This window comes from Poecilia reticulata, linkage group LG10 (genome assembly GCF_000633615.1).
Source record: "Poecilia reticulata strain Guanapo linkage group LG10, Guppy_female_1.0+MT, whole genome shotgun sequence".
NCBI classification, from domain to species: Eukaryota; Metazoa; Chordata; class Actinopteri; order Cyprinodontiformes; family Poeciliidae; genus Poecilia; species Poecilia reticulata.
In genome coordinates this window covers 8,211,345-8,220,369 of record NC_024340.1, presented here as the reverse complement: position 1 = coordinate 8,220,369, position 9,025 = coordinate 8,211,345, and the positions used below count along the sequence as shown (strand labels likewise).

General features: G+C 40.5%; 1 protein-coding gene across 1 annotated transcript in view; it reads left to right on the top strand.

Moving 5' to 3' along the window:
• Nucleotides 1-3,513: 3,513 nt before the first annotated feature.
• psd2 (pleckstrin and Sec7 domain containing 2) overlaps nucleotides 3,514-9,025 on the top strand; it is a 43,236-nt gene continuing 37,724 nt past the window's right edge. The window contains exon 1 of the mRNA XM_008419836.2: nucleotides 3,514-4,122. The gene's annotated coding sequence lies outside the window, so the exon portion shown is untranslated. The remainder of the gene's footprint in view (nucleotides 4,123-9,025) is intronic.

The following is a 9,025-nucleotide window of genomic DNA, read 5'->3' as shown; positions in this document are numbered from 1 at the left end:
CACTACCTGTGCTCCTGGGCAAACCTTGCCTCTCTAACCTTCAAAAACACATCCAACCTTTTCTTTTGTTCTGCTTTACTTCTATTTTTCTCCCCACTTTTCGCATTTTCTCCATCTTCTCTCCATATTTGTTTTCGCTCTTCTTCTTCTTCTTCTTCTTCTTCTGCGTCCTCGTATTGATCTCCTCGGCCCACATGCAGTTGATAAGAAAGCATACATCAGAAAGTCTTCAGTGGGAGAAAAAAAAAGATTCGCAGGGTTCAAGTATGTCCTGTGCTTCCAAAATGACTGAGCTAAAATGTGTAATTTCGTCGTTGCGACATAAAAAGAGAACACAAGCATGTTAAAGTGGCTGTGGTTCTACTTAGACTGTAAATACGCAATTTATTCTCGATTTTATGTGAAAGAACCAAGAGGAAATTCTTAACTCTAATGTGGAAACCTTCAGCCTTTCAGCAACTATGACATTTAAAAACCTGTAGTATAAGTAGCGTTGTGGTCAAGAAGACGAGACAAAAACCACCTTTTCAGGCCGAGACCGAGCGAACATGCTAGTTGATGTTAGCTTTTACTCCAAGCTGGGTGTAAACGGCCGACAAGAGACAAAAACTAGTGCCTTAAAATATACGAAATAAACTGTACACAGGTAGCTAACTTTAGATAATATTGATTAAATATCTTTATGATAAAGATTGGGTACAGAATTTTGGTACAGAGGCAGGTAGCTAATGTTAGCTAGGTAGCTTTGCTAACACCTCCTTTGTCATAAATAAACTCTAGAATTTGAATTAATGTGTTACAACAACTTTTAATTTCCCTGTGGGATCAATACATTTTAATTTAGATTAAAAAAAATTATTTCTTAATATTGATAAAATAGTAGTAGATACTGGCAGATTATTTCACTTAGTCATTTCCCCCTTGTTCTAAGTGAAATAATCTGGCAGTGGAAGTACTACTTTTTTAAAGGAATTATTTACTTAAAACGAGCTCCTATATCTTGCTGAAAAGTTACTGGTAAGTTACTTTTGTCTTATTTCAAGTGTACTACGATATTTACACCAAAAACTAGACCAAAAATACTTGGTAAGATTGTGTCTTTTTGCAGTGTGTGCTTTGTTCCAAACTATTCTGACGTTACTCTGGTTTGTATATTTAGGGTTGTCATTTGGACGGAGGGCGAACTTCTGCATCCCCATACCATGATGCTGCCACCACCATGTTTCACAGTGAAGATGGTGGAGTTTTTCCACACAGATAACAGTTTGCATGCAGGTAAAGGGAAAAAAAAAACAGTTTTGGTTTTATCTAGCCTGAACACATTCTTCATTGTCAGGACAGATTTATAGAGTCATAATATCCCACACGAGCTGCACGAAACACTTTTGAGTGTTTTTATTTGTCATGTTTTATTCTTCTTGCACTACTTTGTATTGTTTATGGCGTGACAAACCTTCACATTAAATTCTGCAGAGTTAAATCATAACTATGCTGAGTCTATTTGGTCCTTAACAGAATTGGTGTTAATTTAAATCTTTTCAGAGTTATTTCAACAAGAAATTGAGTAATTTTAACACTTGAAAAAGTTATAACTACTCAAACTATTGTTGAAATAGACTCGGCATAGTGTTGATTTAACTCTGCAGAATTTGTTGTGTTGGACTAGTCGAAAGGGTCTGAATTACTTTTGGAAACATCTGAGCTGTTTCTATATTTGGGAAAAGCACGAAGGATGAAGGTGGCATGACAGTCTGGTTTGTCGAGAAAACAGGGTACAGGCAGTGATTTCAGGAAATGCTGACAGGTAGCATTGCATAAGATTTTTTCCATTCTGTTTGAAATGGCACCGTCTGACAACATAGCTGCTTCATTCCAGCATCAAAGCCAAATATCTTTCTGACAGCTCATTTACAGATGTCGCTCACACACACAAACACTTTCTGCATAAAAAATTCAGATGCTCAGCTGATGCTAGCTCCACTGCTTTTCGCTGAGAATGTCGCATCAGGACTTGGATTTATCTTTGTTCTCCGGCCCAAATGAATGATTGTGTTCTTCAGTGATTTAATCAGCGACAGTTCTCCTTTTAAATCTGCTCCACATGTAAAGACAGAACATTGGCAGCAACTTTGTTGGGAGTGGGAACTCGAGATAGATTACAAAGATTAATAATCAAAAACAAATACGGCGAGTGTTTGATCTTCTGCTGCGTTTTATACTTGGATTCTTGGTGCTCAGTCGGTTCTTAGAGTAGAAATAAGACCCTAACAAAGTAGCTGAAAGTATTGATAAGTAGTCTTCACACAAAGGCTGACCAGCTTTTCTGTGCATGCCAAGGAAATCACACAGCCTGGTACTGCCACCACCGCCGTTCAGGGTGCTGTTCCCACGTTGGTGTTTTTTTTCCCCCACACACATTCCACACAAGCCAGAAAGTTATCATGTGACAGCAGCAATGTCTTCCGCGTGTCTGCAATTTCCCGTACATGACCTTGTGGCAAACAGGAAAGGTGACTTCTTATGAATTTGTTTTGATGAGCTACTTTCTGCCCGTCTTATGTAACAGACAATTTCCTAGAAAATTTTTTTATAGTGTACTATTGTTAGTGTGCTATGACATAAGTAAAACCTGTTCATCTTTTTGGTTGGAATGTGACAAAATACAAAAAAAGACTCCATATTGAGAGGGTTAATGATATGCTGGAATATGCTGAGTCAGAACTTCTTCATATCAATACAGATGAAAAAAACTCCAAGAGCCAAAAAGCGTCAAGTCTTTAACAAAATAAATGGCCTATGTAAGCCAAACACTAGGAGGAGTGTAGTATTTCCAAAAAAATACTATATGTATGTTTTTAGTTTTTTTTTTAGAAGGGTAGCTATTTTTAAACAGCTGAATTTAATTTTCTTGTAAACATGGGGAAAGTTTGGTTAGCCTCTTTTCAGCTACCTGGAAATCACAGCTGTAGGCAGGCAATGCTGCATTACTTTATTCACTCAACCGCTGGAGAAAGTTACTCTTTCATTTAAGGAAAAATACTTTTTTTATTGTTTGGAAAGCATCTCTTTTTTATCCCCAAATTTCGGTGTACAGTCGTAGTGCTAACCAGTCCTCCAACATTTAAACAGGACTGAGAGCGGGTAAGAAAAGGAAGCCATAAACCATTGAATGGAAACCGAAAGGTTGGATTTCATTTTAATTATTTTACAGTTTATGTTTTAAGTATGTCACATCTTTACGGGGTCATTCACGTCAAGATACAAAGCTAAAAATGAGTCCTGCAGGCTTTATCAACAGTTGCAAAGGTCATGTTTTCCTTCACAGACATACAATTCCTGTTCAAACCAACTCCAGCATGACCAATGCAACATCCAGAACATGACAGCTGCAGGACTTTAGACCTTGGACAGCGCTAGATTACTGCCAGTAAATCATCTGAATGTTAATCTTTTTTTTCCTTCATTGTTTTGTTCCAAAAAAAAAAAAAAAACGCCAGTTAATATTTTTTTCTTTCTTAATGTGTCAAAATCTGTTGAAGAAAATTACTTTAATCCATCAGAGGACAAGGAGAAACACTTTCACGATTTCACGGTCCTCGGGCGATGTGTGAAAATCTCAGATTTGATCACGGAGTGACAGAGGACAGGCAGACACGTGTGTAAACACAACTGATGGTGGGGTGCTAATCTGCCCCTCTAAACGCGTCCCGTTCACTCCGCTCTCTGACCACGGGAGGAGTGACGGTGCTCCCGAGCTCTCCGTGGAGCACGTTTCCATTTTCCGAGCTGCCACTCAAACACACCGAGGCTCCGCGGAGAGGACGGGACGGGGAGGACGTTCCTGTAGCCATTCATCGGTCCGCCGAGGAGCCGCGCTCCGCCGCCCGGACCGCCCGCGTGCCCCCGCCTGCCTGCCAGCCAGCCGGAGCGGAGGCGCGAGACTCACACCACGAGCGTCGGTCATTCGGCGGCGGACGTGAACGAGAAGGGGGAGGAGGAGGAGGAGGAGGGGGCCGAGCGGAGGAAAAAGAGCCCGTCTGTCAGAGTTATTACCCGGTGTGCATGTAAAGAAGCAGACGAGGAGTCTCTCATTTCCAGTTCCTGACAGGACGCGTTTTCCCGGTGAGTGAGGATAGTTTATCAGTTGAAGCTACAGCAGCCATGTCGGCTCTCCGTGTCTCTATTAACCGGTTGTTTAGGATGTAGCCTGTTTTATTTTAAACGCCCCACACCCTCTAAAAACTCTTCATGGAGACTCGGGGTTTGGCATCCCTGCGTTTCCTTTTCTCTTACCAAACACAGCAGCAGCTTTCAGCCTACTCTCTAAAAGGACAGCAATGTTTGGAGCTAATGAAATGTAGCCTGGAAGATACGCACCGCCCGGGCCGTGGGATTTTTTTCTTCTTTTTTTCTATTTTTTTTATTTTTTTATCGAGGTGTGTGTGAATGTGTGCTTTCTCCCACTCCGTACCCCCCTGGAGAAGAGAAGAAGGGGAAGAAAAGCGTTTCCTCTCCGCTTTTAGGAGGACAAGTCGCTCTTGAAACACGACCAAGGTCTATTTTAGAGGATAGACACCGGCCTCAATTGAGCTTTAACAGTGTCTCCCAGCCATCCCGTTGTCATGGTTACTGGCTCGAGGAGGCTGGGAGAACATGGCTGTCTAGCGCTGTGGTCTCCCTTTCTCTCTCCCACACACACACATACGGGGACACATACTGGGAGAGAGACAGGCGAGAGAGTAGGATAATGACCCCAGTCCTGTTCGTGTTTGTTTAAGACCGTGTATTTAGGAACATGTTTAAAAATCTTTGGCGAATGCACTCTACAAACTACTGGGCTAAAAACAACACTGATTACTTCGCAAACCCAGACCTGGATTTAGAATAAAGGTGGACTTCAAGTGTCACAATATTTTGTGGTTCTGTTGTGATAATGATAAAAGGGAGCTGCTTATTACTTATTTTTTAGGTAACTGTATCAATGTGACTGCATGACACAGCAGTAATATCCCCACATATGCTATACTGCTCTTGAAAGACATTCCCATACATGTATAGTATGCTGCTTTAGAACTCCAGTCACATAAAGACATGATTTATATCACTAAACTGCTCACAGTAACTGTATTTAGGCATATGTTCTAATTTACTGGTAGTTGTTTATGGTCTCATTGAATGAACAGTGGAGAAAATAGCAACACTTTCTGCTACGACAGTAAGGACAGTTTAAATAAAAAAATACTTCATTAATTAGAATTTATTGTGACAATAATGAATCAAGATTCTTATAATCACAAGAAATTTATCACAGTAAATGATACGATAAATGCCAACCCCTAATATTGTAGCTATGGACTAGTCAGGTCCCGGGACCCATGCTGGGTTTGAGTTGTTCCTCTCAGTTCATCCTTGTTTGAATCTGAATGGAAATTAAGTTCATTATTTAACACCTTCTGCTTTGTGCAGGAAACAGTTCTGTTGGCTTCATGAAACCAGGGTCTCCAGTTTTCACTGGAGCGGTTCGCAGCCAAATGTGAAGTGGCTGGGATGAGAATCAGCAACTCCAGGGTCTTGAGTCGTCGAAGGGTAGAGGTCCTTCCCCAAGTATCTTGGGATCTTGTTCATGAATGAGGGAAGAACGGAGCTGGAGATCGGTAGTTGGATTGGCGTGGTGTCTGCAGTGAAGTGAGCGCTGTAGTCAATCCTCATGTCTACTCTCATCTATGGTCACGAGTTCTGGGTAGTGACCAAAAGACTGATGTCACAGGTACAAGTGGGTGGTGTCTGGGCTCTTCCTTAGATAGAATGAGAAGCTCCATCATGGAGAAGAGCCGTTGCTTCTCCATGTCAAGAGGAGCCAGTTAAAGTGGCTCTGGCATCTGGTTGGGATGCCTCATGGACACCTCTCTGGTGACACCTCCTGGCACGTCCCACTGGGAGGAGACCTAGGGAAAGACCCAGGGAGGGAGGGACAATGTTACTCGGCTGGTCTGGGAATGCCTTGGGATGCCCCAAGAGGAGTTGGGTCCAAGTGGCTTGGGAGAGAGAAGTCTGGGTCGCTCTACTTAGGCTGTTGCTACTCCAACTTGATCCTGGATTAAGCAGAAGAATATCAAAACTACTGAAATAGCATCAATACTACAGAAATATTTAGATACTTAGTTTTTTTCAAGTAATTTCTTTTTTTTATTCTAATACTGATATTCCAAAAATTAGATAAAATTAAACCACTTACCTGCCAAATTGTACCGTTACACTTTTCCATGTTCATGTAATAAGAAATTTGAAAGAATACACAGCAGAAGTCCAAAACTTTGTATTTGTGTTTTTATGTATTCAGATACAAGCAACGAAAGAGACAAAATGCAAATGGACAGTTGACCTTGATGGCCTGGAAGTGACACATTGGGGTGGAGCTGGGCGACTGTTAACGCTCCAATAGGCTTGCAGAGTCAGACGGAGGCGGTGTGCTGGTGCTGTCTGGCCGGTTAAGCAGACACAGACTATAGGAAAACACCCTGGATTGTATCCAAGTTCATTGCTCCTTGTTTTCCTGTCTCAGGCTCACAAGTAGGAAATGATGAAATGCTTTACTTCCCCTCTGCACCTGCACCAGCATTTCTAAAGGTGACTCTATATCTGCACTCTGTGTGGGTGTGTACTCGTTTATGTTGCCTATATAGACCAACCATCCGAAGATCGATGGCCGAAGATCGATGGGTCTTGGAATTGAAGTTTGGTTAAGGCAAATATACAGTTAAATAAATGAATGGAAGTCAATTCAAATGCCTCATGTGAGTAGAAATACAGATGTGTGTGTGTTTTTTTTTTAGCATTTCTCATTTTGTTCGGCCCATTTTTCCAACGAGTACTACATTACGAAGACCTGCTGCTCCTTGTGTGCTGTTTTGGAGTTAGCAGTTAGGTGTGGGGTTAGGGTCAGAGTTAGGCTATAGGAATCAATGAAAGATGAGTGGGAGTCAATTTATTCAGTGAAAAATTATGTGTAAGACTATCAGAAAGTTGAGCGTACCTGTCAAGTGAGAGGAAAATGATACAGAGTTTTCATATCTCTATTTTATTTTATTTTTTTACAAACAAATATCTAAAAAGCGTAGCTTGCATTTATATACAGCAGCAACTTGAGATGAGATGTTTACGGGAAACCATTTTGGAGATTGCTTGTTTTTCACCATCACCTAAATGTCCTAATAAATGCTCTCAAAAGCGCCACCTGGCATGTAATTAGAGCCACTACATGACTAATAAATGGCCCTGAAAAAGCGCCACCTGGTGTTTAATAAGTTTTGCCACCAAACAATAATTAACCACCTGGTGCTGCTTAAGAAACACCTGGTGGTGCAGTTCTTAACTCTGCCCTCCAATTTTGACAGCCAGTTGGTTTGAACAGCTTTGTAAGATTGATAGTAGTAACGTGAAAAAGTTTTAAACCAACACAAGTTTATTTTTAACTCAGATTGAAAAACGGTGAAGTTTCATCCATAATAGCTAAGAACCTCAAACCAAAACATAAAGAAACCAGTTGAATATCCAGATATATCCTGTTAGATTATGCATACAAGCACAGATTATTGAACAGTAACAATCTGTACCTTTTGTGACATAAAGAGAGCTTTTCTTTTGAAAAATTAAGTACTTACATCTGCTGTTCTTTTTTCTAATTAAAGTTGAGAAAATAATTATAGCAGCCATATAACAGCGCTCTTTTTCTGTAATTGAATCTAATCATAGATCCAATTGTTCTGTTAAGTCCTCAGAGGTATTTTAGGGAACATTAGAGAACAAACTGCAAAATGAAGACCAAGGAACACAGCAGACAGCCCAGGGAGAAAGTTCTGTAGACGTTTAAGGCAAGTTTATGTATACAAAACAATGTCTCACAGAGCTTGGCTCAATCCATCATCCTAAAATGGATGATGGATTGAAACTGAAAGACTCTATTCACCTGCAGCTGATAATAATGCGACTTTCACTGATATTATGCCACATCGCATGTTTTCCTGTTGTCCTGCGGTCCCAGTCTTGAGCTAAATGTCTGTGTCTCGATGTACAAAGCTGGTAGAGGCTTACCCCAAAAGACTCGCAGCTGCGACTGCAGTGAAATGTGTTTCTTCAAGGTCTTATTAACTCAGAGGAGTTGGATAGAAATGAATACCACACAGCTGTCAGATTTTTCTTGTTAGAAATTTGGAAACCTATGTATCTTTTTCCTCCCTCTATTTTGGTACCAAAAAAAAACCACAGAATACATCATTTTTAGCTGTAACACGACAAAGTGCGAAAAACTCAAAGGGGTATGAATAATCTAGTTAGCCACTGTGGAGGGATACAAAAAGGGAAGCACATTGGAGGTTTTGATTTGGTGTCTTTGTATGCAGAGCTTATATTACCAATCATTTCACCTGGCAGCTTCATAAATAAATTTTGACAGCTAATTACTTCTTTATAGAAAGTATTTAGAGAGTCATCCTGGTGGGTCTTTGGGTTTACAGTGGCTGTTGTGATATTAGTGGCAACACTTGACCCGATAGACGTTCGCTGTGGTTGCCTACATTTTTAATTTCCCCACCAAAACCATGTGGTATTAGCCACTTTTCATTCTTTTCTGTTTGTTGGCCATGAAATATGTTTAAAAAAAATTAAAATAAAAAACAAAATAAAATCATCTCGATGTTGGTGAGTGCACCGAAGCACCGGCGCAGTGTTCATCGCACCTTTTGTTTTTGCTGCCTTTTAGAAAGAAACTCAGTGAGCCACGCAGCAGAAACAAAAGAGCTACACGCAAACGTTTGTGTTTTGACTGACTGGGCAGCACTCTGAATGTAATGAGGTCAGACAGGTTGAATGTGGTCAATTGGTGGCGAACACTTCAACCCATGAAGAGATACTACGATGATGTTTAGTAAAACTAGAATAGATAGATAGATAGATAGATAGATAGATAGATAGATAGATAGATAGATAGATAGATAGATAGATAGATAGATAGATAGATAGATAGATA